The sequence below is a fragment of the Anomalospiza imberbis genome, chromosome 5 (assembly GCF_031753505.1).
Source record: "Anomalospiza imberbis isolate Cuckoo-Finch-1a 21T00152 chromosome 5, ASM3175350v1, whole genome shotgun sequence".
Classification (NCBI taxonomy): domain Eukaryota; kingdom Metazoa; phylum Chordata; class Aves; order Passeriformes; family Viduidae; genus Anomalospiza; species Anomalospiza imberbis.
This window is the reverse complement of record NC_089685.1, coordinates 58,140,935-58,154,779: the sequence shown is the minus strand read 5'-3', so window position 1 is coordinate 58,154,779 and position 13,845 is coordinate 58,140,935. Positions and strand designations below refer to the sequence as shown.

The 13,845-nt window shown below is 42.7% G+C and overlaps 1 long non-coding RNA gene across 1 annotated transcript; it reads left to right on the top strand.

Annotated features, from left to right (window-relative positions):
- The first annotated feature begins 6,763 nt into the window (after positions 1-6,763).
- On the top strand, positions 6,764-11,181 carry LOC137474471 (uncharacterized). The gene is made up of 3 exons (XR_010999366.1): positions 6,764-7,131; positions 10,065-10,100; positions 10,847-11,181. It is a non-coding gene; the product is annotated as an uncharacterized lncRNA (long non-coding RNA).
- Positions 11,182-13,845: the final 2,664 nt, after the last annotated feature.

Here is a 13,845-nt window from a genome sequence, read left to right as displayed (position 1 = left end):
GGCTCCGCTCAGACTTTACTCCTCCGCCCGTCCCCGCTGCCGACGTGGCGCCCGCCGCCGCCCGCCCTGCCGGCGCCCGCAGACCCCGCCCCAGCGCCCGGCGCGGCCCCTCGGCGGCCGGGGGGCGCCGCCGCTCCCGCCCCCTGCCCGCCCCGGGGGTGCCGGGACCCGCCGGCCCCCGCCTCCTCCTGCGCCACCGCCTCCCGTGCCCTCCCTCAGAGGGGCCGCGCCCCCCGAGGGCCTGCGCAGGCCCGGGCTGACCCCCGTGGACCCCACGGGCTCGGGGGCACCTTCTTGCCCCGGGGCCGGGCACCGAGGTGGAGGAAGATGCCGGGTAGGGGCAGGGCTGCGGAGAGGAGGGAAGGGGTGCCGGCGTTGCTGTAGCTGACCGAGATGCTTCGGGGTGCAGACTGGCTTGTGGCGCTCCGTTGGGCTGGGGAGCGTCTCGGCCGAGCGGTCCCGGTGAAGAGATGACCCCTTGGGGCACCCTGCCCGTTGTGCTGCCCGGCACAACGGGGAGGCTGCAGAAGCTCCCTGCAGCACAGAGCAGCACAGTCCGACACGGAGCTGCACCCAGTCCAGTGCCAGCGGCATCTTGTGGAGCCACGACACTGATCCTAAGGATCCAGGTTTATGTTAAGCAACATTTACATTGCACCCTTCATCCCAGCTACTATTTGAGTGAGCTGAGCTTCTCACATGGCACCTGTAGAGAATATATTTGTGGTTCATGGTTTAAGGGCATGGCTTTATAGGTAACTGCACCAATGAGGATAACTTGAGAAAGATGGGTTTTCTGATGCTCAGCCCCTTCTTTGAGACCTCTCCATGTACGTCTCTAAGGATCCCTGGGGATGAACAGTGACTTTCAAGTTTGTTAGACAAGGGAATGCCAGATGGCTCAGGGAGAGAGGAAAGTCGCAGGTACCTTGAGTTTAGAAACAGAACTGCTTTTAGCAGCACAGGAATACTGAATACTTTATTGAATGCTTTGTGAGTTTAGAAAGGTTATATAGACAAAATACCACCTCTGCTTCCTCCTTCATTTGTGCAGCAATGTGATCTATCAGAGCAATGCTGCATGGCCTCAGAGGGGTTTGCTGATCACAGGGACTTGGCATTTCTGACCTGCTTAAGGAATAACATCCATATACAGTTTTGGATGTGAATGGGTGAAAGCATTAATGTGGAGGAATCCAAGTGAAAAACTGAGGGTGGTGTCTGGTAGGGAGCACACCGTGGGTTCTGTCAGGATATGGGAGACACACAGAGTGCATGGATTAGTCATGTTCTTTGGAAATAATACTACACAGACACACGGGAGTTCTACTCTGCGATCTTGATTTCTGTCTGGGAGGCTGCAACTCTGAGCTCAGTGTTTGCAGAGAGTGTTGACTATTTAGTGTTTACCTGCCTGGTTCTAACAGATGACACCTACAACTCTTGACATCTTTTCGGTCTTAGAGATAAGGATATTTTCTTATAGCTGCTATTCATCCCCTGCCCTAAGGCCCAGCTGTACATGGTGCTTTCTATACATGTGATGCTCTGCTTCAAATGCAAGGCCTGAAGCTTTTCATGGCAGCAGAAAGAGTTGCTGCTTGGGTATTTTTTCTGCAATAGAGGTAATCACCCATAAACTTTGCAGCATGAGGCATCAAAGAATGTTTTGCCTCCTCATAACTGAAAACGAAAGGCATCACAGAGATTAACATCTCTTTTCAAACATGGGAAGATTTAGGATAGCACAGGACTTGGGTCAGTCAAATGTTTTGGTGAGCCAACAGAAAGAGCCTCCTTCCTTGTAAAGCCACAGCTACAGGGAGAAGAGCCTCACTGACAGGTGTAATAACTGAAATAACTTCTGGCTGACATCTCTGCAGACAACAGAAAACAAATGAGCAGCATACCTGTTACTTTGCTAAACCATCGTTGAAGCTGAGGGAAAGGTTTTGGTTGCAGAGGTGTTGTCATCATGACTATTTTTGGTCTCATTTAATTTTTCTTTCATTGAACATTTAATTTATAAACAGGCTCAAAAATGGTCTACTGTCAGTATATTCAGAAAAGACTTCTTAAGTATTATTGAATCTTTCTGAGAAATAAATAACATGCTTTCACTGGAAATAGCATGTAATTACCTTCTTAATTTTAAAATGGAAAATTATAGCATTCTGTCTTCCCCTGTGGAGGAGTGGTTCCTTCATTTAGATTATAGGTTTTTACATTTTGTCTGCGAATGCACTATGATTATAGATGCAGAAAATAATTGAAGGAAGGTCAAAATACATACATTTTGTATTCTTTTGTGAGACTTGTGTTTGCTTCTGCTGCAGTAGCTGTGGGGAACTACAGCCAGAGTTGGAGTTTTACTGTGTTGGATTCGATGTAGACCTAGGAAAGAGCCCTAAAAGAAGTCTTTCTCTCTCAGTACAGAACTTAAATTTAAAATGTGATGAGTGTCTCCTGAATTCCTCAGCCTTGCAGTTCCATTTTTCTGTTGTAGGTAGCTGTTGTGAAAAGGCAGAGCTGTGGGGTTTGTGTCTGGTGAAGTCTATAGGCATCAGAGTGACAACAAACTCCAGCTGAACTGTTTGCTCATCAGCAGGCCTGAAGGGGAAGCCAATAGGAAAGCTTGTGAGATGTGCTGTTATATTTGATCAATTTCTCAAGATTCTCAAGTGGAGCAGCCAAGGCCAGAGATGGACCTTATTGGATGCCATGGAAGTCAGCACCTCCCCATTGCAGATCCATGCCTGTGGTGTAATGGAGAGGGATTAGGCAAGGACTGTACTTTTGCAAATTCCAAATATAAATCTACTATGGAGCTTAAAAATGTGCTCCCTGAGTAGATAACCTAGTTTAATAGTGTGCTGGAAGAAAGGAGGGAGGTTAATATCCAACATTTATTGGCAGTGAGGCTGCTGGCTGATTTACTACTGACAAAACCAGGCAGGGATGAAAGAGCAGCATACCCCACTCAAACATATATAATGTCTTCATTGTATGTGAAGAGATGTGCTTGGTTAAGCATGATGCCTCACCTGCAGATGCATCTTGTCTCATAGGACAGGAAACTGTCTGCTAGTTTTGAGTGACCATAGCATGCAAGGGAAGAAACTTGGAGAAGTGAGTTGGTTGCACACTATTTTTGGCTGAGGGGTCAGGCAGTAACAGAGATCAAACATTCCACTGAAGTACTCCAACACTGCCAGCTACCAACAAAAAAGCTAGAGTATCCTCCTTCCTTTTTGTAACAGAGTTATACAAATTGTGAATAAAAAATAACAGATTTCAAGTCTTGGGCCATTAAGTGTTTGGAGGTATCTTTTCTGTTACCTGTGCACACACAAGTTCAAGACATTATCATGTTATAATTACATATTTTAAAAAAATTATCAAGAAGCATGGTTTAGTGATTGTAGTCAGCTCATTACTGAGCCATTAGGAAACTGGTTCCAGCAGCAGAACTATTAATGAGCTGGTTTCAAGTAGTGTGTGTGCATTGTGATTACTTGGCGCTCTGCCTCAGTTTAACTAAGATTTTAAATTTACATTGTGCTATTCAACCATGTGTTGCACCAGTGTTTATAAAAATGAATAGATTTAATTGTCCTCATTTTATAGGTCAGGCCACAGTGTCATTTTGGGGTCAAGGGACAACACTGAAGCCACCCATCCCCTGAAGCAGTCTGGATCTGTTGCTCAACCTGCAGGGTGGCATTTCTTCCATATGACTGAGAAAATGATTGGGTGGACGTTGACAAACCCCGAACAAAACAATTACAATAATATTATTTAGTAGAACTACAGTACCTGGTTTGATGTATTTGTTGAGATTTGCAGAGATCACAAAAAAGCTTCATATCTGTAGAAGTGCAGTGGCCAATTAAAAAATTTACCTTTGACAGGAAAATGATCAAAGCAATTGAAGTGGTTTCTCAGAGCTTTAAAGAAAAAAGAAAGATAATCACATAATAAGAAACACTATTGTTCCTTCTGTCACACTGTCTTCATATTATGAGCAATTATTTGATGTTCTAATCTTGCAAGCCTTATGAATATGAGCAGTCATGAGTAGCATGAGCAAAGTTTGCTGAAACAAATGAGCCTGGAAAGGTCAGATCCCTGCCTTGAATAAACAGGTACAAATTATAATACTGCTGTTTAATCTCCTAGGTGTGGTGTGCTGTATAGAAGTGCAGCAACTCTTGTGACATTTTGGGCTTTTACTGAATTTTAAATAAAATGTCCTTCTTGCTGTTTCCCAGCTGTGTGCTCTTCTTGCTAATGTGTTTTCCTAAGCTTTTTTGCTCTGTTTTATGCAGGTGGAAGGTTGAGTGAGTTATGAGATGGGTGAGTGTTCACTCACTTTCATAGCATAACCTCCAAAGAAAATAGTTGGCATGGGAACCTTCCCCAAGAGGCTGACATTTAAAATAACACACTGTGCTCAGCATGAAGTCACTCCTCAGGTTTATCTCTACCATGCCTCCATTTTTGTTATGAAATAAAACATTATCAGATTTACAGATCTACACAGCAAGAAGTCCTTCCATGTTTTTGAGGTTACAAACAAAGTAAAGATAAAAGGCATGTGAAGGCACTGAGCACCTCTTTCCTTGCTTTTCTCTCCCAAGAGGTCTCTGCAGAGCTGAGTGGATGCCTTCCACCCGTTTAATTAGACATTCTGCTCCCTGCTCTGCTTCCTTGTTCTTCCCAGTGGACTGATGAAACACACAAGCATTTGGAAAATCAGGAGGGACTTCCAGACCTTGTTACAGCTATTTAATTATTGGGTTATAGATGAACAACTGCTTTCAGGTACTCTTGGTACCTTTCAGAGATGGCTCCATAAAAATAAACCACTCCACGATGTCAGGTAAGGTCCAGTAAATGGTCTGATCACTGCCAGCTCCTAATTGAGAGAGCCAACAACCTGTCACTGGCTTTCAAGTTGAGCATATAACAGTAGTGGCATACCAGAGACTTTTTGCTGTTACTGTGTTTATTCCTACAAATGAAAAGACAAAAATGAAACAGAATTGTAAAACAGGGGTGGGAACACTCACAAGAAGTACCTTCAAGTCTGTTTTGAACTACAAGTCATCTACTTCAAATACAAAGTAAGATCTTATTGATACTGCTGAGTGAATACTTGATGATGCAGCTTTCTAATGCTGTGCCTGATCTCTGCCTGACCACTCCATACTGAGAGTTGGCATATTGAGTGGATGAAAGGAACATTCAAAAGTGAAGGAAACCATGTGATTTCACAAACCCCAGACTCAAGCCTCTGAATTTCATCAAATACAATCCCATACACAACTAGATGTAAATTCTGCACAATGGTTTTGAACCCTTCTTCTCTAATGTGGAGTATAGTTTTCTTCTTTCTCCTGGTTTTTCAAATCAAACCCTATACTTCCTTTAATTCTTTCTGCTATTTAAGGAAAGAATAAAAATAATACCAGTGATGATGATGGCAGCAGAATTAATTACTTACATTTTAAAGCACTGACTCACTCCTGTAATGTAGTTAACAGTCTGTAGAAGACACAGAACACCTTTTTTGAGGGAAAGAATTGATAGGATTGCTGTCCTTGCTTACGAGACTTTCCAGCAGAACTCTCTGTTGAGCTCCCTGTGGAGCAGGGAGAGGCTGGGTGTCAGAAGCGTGTGTATGCAGTCAGCCTGAACTCCAGCAGTGGGAGCTGCAGCTTTGCCAGGTACTGCCATGGGTGATTTGGAAATTCTTGCTGTGCTAGGAGGATGAGGAATGGGAGGGAGAAAATAGGGCTGTGGGCTTGGGGTTACAAGGACTTACAGAGTTTTTATCTGCCATGCACTGCACTCAGTGACTTTGCAGTTCTGCAGTCCTTTTCCCTTCATTAGTCACATCCCTTTGCTGACCCCTCATTAAGCACTTCCCATCACTAGCTACACTGTTGGCTCTGACCCTGTTTTAGAGTTTGGGCACTAAATAACAACAGCCTTCTCAGCTTGCTTGGCTCCAGGTCTTCTCTAACAACATGAGGTACCCAGAGTAAAAAAGAAAGAAAGAGAAAACATCTTTCTAAGAACTGTGGAATGGGGAAAGGCTCACAAGAATGGATCATCCTTGGAAAAAAATATAGTGTACCATATCCACTGTGCATTATGGGGAGTATGATGGAGCTGGCGCCCCTTCTTCATGCATAGACCCCAGAAAATTAATCAAACATGTAGAAAGGAACATTCTGACTACTTGTTGATTATGAACTGACAATATGATAATTCTGATTATAAACTACAACCACCCTCTCTAAACTCACCCTAGCATTTCTAGGCAAAACCACCTAAATCGGTCTCATTTCTTACAGATTAACTCACACACCCTGGTCACACACCTTCCTCTTTGGGAAGATTCCCACACCAACTGTTCCATCCACACTAACATCTTACAGTGTTTGGAGTATTGCTATGGAAAGAGAGAACAAGTTGCCGGTAAATCCTAACACCTCAGGAGGCAGAAGGCATGCAAGGGCAAGCTAAACCCATTTGATATTTGGTATTTTTCAGGTCCTGTGAGTTTGGAGGTCTCTGTCAGATTTGGAAAGGTCGTGCCTTGCACTGCTGCAACAAAGGTCACAAACCCAGAGAGATGAACTCCCCTGGGCTAAACCTGGCTTTGCTGGCAGAACCATTTCCATGCAGCACTACATGTGAAACAATGGTCTAATAAACTTAGATGAGGATTACTACATCTAAATATATTCAGCAAAACTGCAAGCAGAGATGCCTTTTATTCCTAAATCACCAAGCCCTGATGATGTAAAACATTAGAAAAACCTAATGCTGAAGCACAGAGATACCTATTAAAGGAGAGCTTATATAATGTCAATTTAATTCTTCTTCTATTGATGTGAGTTTAGAGATGGAATAACGTGAGTGGCTCAGACCAATATGAAACATGAAATCTGACCCTCCACATCCATCTTCAAGGTGGACGGAGGGTCATATTCTTCAGTGCCAGCAGATGGCATCCATACACTTTGGGAGCCCAGCTTCACACTTCCCACTGCAGCAACACAACATTTTCCTTTCATTGGAGGAGCCCGAGTGTCTCACATGAGAATATCTCCCAACCTGGTAAGGAACTTCGTTTTTATAAGGCTCAGAATATTTCCTGTACATTGTCCAACCTGTTAAATTAGTGGACTGTGAGGATTAGATCTATTATCTCAGAGATTGAAATTGAAGTTAGATCTCACAGAAACTAACTACTACATACCATCTGTCATTTGCAAGATACTTTGATGGAAGTTGGGAGGTTTTCATGCAGCTGCTCTTTCTTGCTCTTTCATATGAACTTTTCTAAGCTATTTCATTATTCTTAGTTCTTTGGATTAAGCAGAGTATCTAGAAATCCAAAGATTTTAAAAGCTAAATAAGTGCATCATTTATCGAGCATTGCCATGGACAGTTTGCTTGGAGGAAAACAGCACAAGGATGCTTTAGAAGTAGTTTTTCAAGAGTGAATGTGAGACCGGAAAAGATACCTTTGTGTTTCTAGTTTTTCCAAGATTCACAGAAAACAGTAGGAAATAGCTGAGGTTTGACTGGCCAGCTGATTTCCCCTTGCAGAGCAATGAATCTCAACAAGAGGAATTTATTTAAACAATTTTGATATGACAAGGCCTGTTGATAATATACTAGAAAGCAAAGTGATTGATGGATCTCACAGAAACCAGACAGATTCCAAAGGACAAACTGAGTACACTGGTAAATGTAATATGAGAATACATTATTTCTGCCCTCTGTTTATCTTCAAAAGAACACAGTAATGAGGGAGACCTAAATTATTTCTAATCATTTGGGGAGTGAAGATTTCATTAACTTTAGCGAGTTCCAGGTTAGACTGTACACAAGCACAACTCACAAAGCCAAATGCCAGACAGGAAAAAGAGAAAAGCTGCCTTGAACTCACCAAAGATGTGTCTTGGTAAACCCAGTGATACTGCAGAAGCCCTAAGTGGAAAACCTGTGATGGAACTGAAAGTGAACAGTGCAATACTTGTGTATAGAGCTAGATGGCTGCAGTGGCACACTAAGAATGTTCAGATTTGCTAATTCATTGCGGATGTACTTTTGTTTTGTATTTTGCTTCATGTAAAACAATCTTTTCTGTCTTCATTTCTTGACATTTTTATTATGCATAAATTCCATCTACTTTTGTCCTCTGTTTCTTCTAAATAAAGTTAATCAGCTTTAAGATTTGCATCAAGTGGCTTTGAGTAATGGCAATTTGAAGCCTAGACTATTTAATTTTCAAGTAAAACGTTCAGTCTATATTTTTTCTACATAACTGCTTCTTTAACTACAAAGAAAAGAGAGAAGTTAAAAAAATTAAGGTAACTACACATATTTAGAGAAATATCTTTTTAAAAAGGAATTTTCTGGCAGGCAACCTGCTTGTATCATCATTTTATAACCTTGCAGAATATTATATCTCAGGAACTCTATTATTACCTTAGGCAGTAAATTGGCACAAAAGAAACTTAAAAAGATGAGCAAAGTGTTGGCGGGTGTGGGAGGGGGAATACATCTTAGTAGCTTACACAGGCATTTCAGAATTTTTTTTTTTGGGGGGGAAGGGGGTGTTCTGTGTTAGTTTAAAAGATTAAAGTTTGCAATCTGCACTAGAGGAGAGTTCTTGCTAAAGTCTGTATACCAAAGCTGGCTTTGAATTGAAGAACTGTTGTAATTAGATTACTGTAAATACAATAAGAAACTCACTCCTGGTGGTCTGGGGAGGAGTGTCATAGGGCACTGGAGAATTGTGTTGGCAGGATTTGGGACAGTTTGACTGAAAGCAGAGAATACAATCTCAAAATCCTTTTAATCTTCCCCCCACCTCCCCAGTTCTTTGGGGATTTGTTTGTCATTAAGTAACAGTCAAAAGATTAAGGAAGTATAAAATGACATTAAAGCTCACAAGTACTTCTATAAAATTATCAGAGCTAGCGTAGTCTTCAGCAGGCTTTGCTTCTGCCAAGACTGTCTAGAGCCATGCAAAATGGAAAGAAAAGAGGCAGGCAGGCACAAAACCAACGGCGCGAACGCGGGCTGCGGTGCCCGTTGTGTGCCTGCGCCGTGAGCGCGAGGCCTCGCGGAGCTGTTGCTATGTGTCTGGGCTCAACAAGCTTAAACTTTGCATGGCCCATGCTAAACTAATTTGAGTCAATTTGTCTACATCATTTCAACAATCGTCCTGTGCATTTTGAATCGTACATACAACACTGCATGATAAAGGCCCACCGAGCAGATGCCGACTGCTCATTCTGCCGTGGTCTGGCTGTTGCTAGCTCTTCACCATGGTTTCTCCATATCCTAGTGACAATGTTAGTTTTTCCATGTTGAGGTTAAGTCTGTGCCTGGCTAGTTAAGACTTTTCTTTACAGAGGACAGCTCCTATAACAACTGCCAGCTCTAAGCATGACCTTTAAAAATGAAATGAGGGAGTGTTAACTGGAGGGGTTTTTCTTTTTTTTTAATCTCCCGGGGGAGTTCAAAGGAATACAAGCAGATTTTGCAAGCGAAGTTTTAAGCCTGAACAAGAAAGGGACACCAATATCAGAAGATGTTATCATAGGAAAGCTAATCTAACCTGCTTACAATTAAATAGTTTCCACGTAATGGGTTTTGACTCACTTGTAAACATGTACTTTGTAAGACAGTTTTATTTTTGAAATTGAAATCAAACAAGAATAAATAATTAAAGCAACTCTACTCTATGCCTAAGTAATATAACAGGACTGATCTGCAGCCAGTGCAAATCAGTATAGCTACAGAGGGAATAAGCTGCATGATCCCATTTTCTACAAGCTAAGGATTTAGTCTTTGAGAGCATCATGTTTGGAAAACTTCAGTATTTGATGAGTAAAAGAGCAAGAAGGAGCAGTAAAAATATACTACATTCTCATGTGTGATAAATCCCTGCAAGAGGCATTAAGGTCCATGTGTTCTGTAGGGAGACAAAGCCTATAATTAACATTTTTATTATTCTTGGATTGCCTTGATAGTTTTACTGCATACCTCTGCTAAAAAAGGATTACCTGGTGAGTCTTGCCAATTTGGAGCCCTGGATATCTCCAGGGACAGACTGGTTGTTTTCCTCTCTCTCTAATGAGCTATTGAGGATTTTTTGTGGCACTAAATGTGGCAGCCATTTTCCTATAGCAAACTTTGAGAAAATTTTCAGTTTTGACTGTGTTTCCAAAATAACATCGCTCTGCCCAAATGGTCAAAAATCTTAGTTGGGATTAAACTTTACTGGTTTGGGGGGGGGGGGGGAAGGGTTCCCCTTTTTTTCTTAAACCTAAGATATTTAGGATAGCCTCTCTGAGTTGACCAAAATTTTATTCTGATGAAAAAGAAACAAGGATATATTGTCTAAGGAGTCACTTTTTCCCTGTCACAGAAAAATGCCAGTGAAAATCCATCAGTGAGGTCCATGCTTTGGGAAATGTTTTAATGCAGAGGTTTGGGTTTTTTTTCAGTATTTGCTCTCCACATGATAAAACCAGAGAGACAGGAAACATGGACAGCTCTAAAAAAGAGCTCAGAAGCTCTTTTTAAAATGCACATCCTGCAGGCGTGCGCTCATCGCATTCTGATTTGAATTTTAGGCCTCAAAATAAAGTTCAGTACTTTATTCAAATTCAAATGAACTGTGCTATGCTCTGGCAGCCTCTAAAGATGTGGCAGGCCTGCAACACCTCAGAAAGTGGAGGGGGCAGCAGCAGCTTGCAGACTAAATCCTGGCTGCCCCAGGACAAAGATATTCTAAAATCTCTCTCTTCAGGCAAGCTGAGCAGAGAAAAGGTGCACATGAAGATCTGAGATGTTCCTTCCTTCAGTGCTACAGCTGATAAAGATGCAGCAGAGAGCTGCATGTTAGAAAAGCTGAGTTTAAGCTTTCTGCTGATGATGGTGCTGTAGGAGTGTTACAGCATTATGGTAGTTTGGGAGGGGGATGGACACACTGGATATAGATGCTGAGCTCCCCTACAAGATCCAAGGGAACAAGTGTCTGCCACTGTTGATAGAGTAAGTCATGCAAATAAAAGTGAGCTGATTGCAGGTAGGTTTACCAAGAGATTTTGAAATAAATATAGCAATAAATCTGAATCTAAACAACATGGGTTTATAGGATACATGTGGGAGATGGTGAGTGCCTGAAGTTAAAAAAGGAGCTGGGCACTGCAAGGATTGTTTTACACCTCAGCCCAAAGGGACATCTCTGGACTGAGCCTTGGCTTCCTTTGTAAAGCCCTCTGAGAATCAAAGACAGAAATTTGCTTCCATTTTTTCAGAGGGATAACTCAAGTGAGAACTGTTAAACCCCACCCTTTCCTGGGCATAGATGCCATGACAGGTACAACTGTTCTCAGGGTAGAGCAGCATCTCCCATCCTCATAAGGCCACTTTTGTTCCCATGTATACAACACAGTTCAGCACAGAAAGCCTCCATCCAGATCAGTGTTGTTATAAAACAGATCCTTTTCTTTCTAAGTATTACTTAGCAAGCAATATGCTTCTCAGTAAGCACTCCCTTTCAGACTACTGATACTCCTTGTGTCAGTAAAAGTGTTCATGTCAGTATTAGAAAAATCACCTGAGCATTCACCTCATCCAAGAACTACCCAAGCACAAATTTTACCTTATTCATAATGCTTTTCCACCCAGCTTAATTTCCCAGTCAACAACAGAGATGAAAGCAAAAGCAGGTTCACATAGAAGGAGTTATTAATTATTAATCTACAAATCATGCAATATCCATAAAGCTTGTCAAGAGAAAGGTGTCTGGCCTTAGCAATGTGCTGGGAGCTGCAGGACCCGACTTGTTCTGTCCCTGACTTACCCCTCCTGACATGGGAACAGTCACCAATGTCAAGACAGAAAAGGCAAAAATTTGCCAGATTTTTCTCTGAAATGGACAAGATCCCCATAGGGAGCCATGGGCCGCCCAAGCCGGTCTCAAACAGCGCTTTGTTCCAGGGGGAGCAGCGCTGTGAGAGTGCCAGGGCAGTGCTGGCCTTACTCTCTGCTCTGGGCATCAGCCTCTTCAGCAGGTTGGGAATACAAAATATGACAGGGAACATCAGTCTCACAAGCACAGATCTCAGCAGAGAGCTCTCTGTGTATCCCAGCAAGGCTAAGTTTTATGCTGTAAACGAGTCTCAAGTGCTTTTCTGCCAATGTCACAGCCAGCTTGCTGCAGGCCAGGCTGCCACTCAGAGGTCACAGGGAGACAGGGACAGCCCTAAGCCTCCAAACCACAGCCAACCTTACCCCCGGGCTGATGGTGAAGTCACCAGTGGGGGAGCACTCCAGGCTGAGAGAAGGTTGTCCCTCCATTGGGTATCTCAGCTGCCCACTGTATGAAGCAGGGGCAGGAGCCTCCTACAAGTTCCTGGTACAGATCCTCATGGGAGAGGCAGTCCAGTGCCAAAAGAAAATGGACATCAGCCCTTGGCCACAGTGCTTTGGAGGTATTATAGTCACAGGAGCAAGTGGAGCTGGTTCTGCCAAAAAATGAAAACATGATGAGCACCTATGAAAAGGGAATTGTTTTCCTAGGATATTGCTCTTCTAAATGAAAATGACTGCTCTGAAACTTTCACAGACTATTGTTTGTTTTCATCAGAGTTGTCCTTATCTTGTAGCTTCAGTGTGACCCCCCCACAATGAGCAGCAGTTGTTACATAAGCAGTACCCCTGTCTCCACAGGCACAACCATGAGGAACAGATACTGCTCTTTGGGGCAAACTGAGTTACCCTAATCTGGTTTTACAGAACAACAATTTAACCTGTTGGTGCCATTCCCTTTTTGTCATACAATGAGCATAAAGCCATGCAGTTTTACACAATAAGGCTAAAGTGCTAAGGTTTTTAGTGCTTCTTAAGGTGCCTGGGCCTGGTCTAAATGTTATACTGCACCTTATCTGGGGAGCAAAGCACTCCTAACTTCTCCCAGGACTTGCAGAAGAATCCTCTTGCATTGAAAATCCTCAACTAACCAAATAATCACTTTTGCAGTTACTAGCAGCCAAAGTCTGCCAAAGAAACAGAACAAGGCGGGAGACTCCAGCAAAAGCTCTGTGTTTATTGCTGAGGGAATGAGGCAAGATGGGGGAAGAATGACGGTGCTTTGAGGATGCTGAAAGGGAAAGGAACAGTATTTTGGCCCAAAATGGCCAAACCCAGGCATTTCTATCAGCCACTGCCTTGTCCTGTCCCACAGTTAAAGTCAGTTTTTAGAAAAAAATGCTTTTGTAAAATTTGAAATTCCCCTTGGCATCTCTTGCTCTCTATGCTAAGCTTTAGCAGGGTGTGTTGTTATTCCCAAGTGCTGGCCAGAGCATGCCTGGCACACTGCAGAAAATGTGTTCTCATGCTGAGTACCAACACTGATCTTATTTACACACAACCCCTCATATCTGAGCTGTGTAAACTGCTTCTAACAGTTCCTTTCCTTTCTTTGTTCAAGCAGACAATGGTCTTTGGAAATTTATTTTAATGCCGCTGAGACAAAACTGTAATTTAATTTACAAATTAATAATTCTCCCTTCCAAATCCCCTTTAGCTCTGCATGCATATTACTTAATAGCTTATCTATATGACTATCAAATTCTTACTGCTTTGAAAGAATATAAGTGACCCTTTGCTTGTACAGCAGATCAGGAGAGGGAAAGAGGAATATGGCTCCTCTCTTCATTCCCATCTTGCAGAGAAAGGACAGAGTTTGGCTTCCTATCGACCTGTTTGCCAGCTTTTTAGACCACAAGACAGCAAATTAGG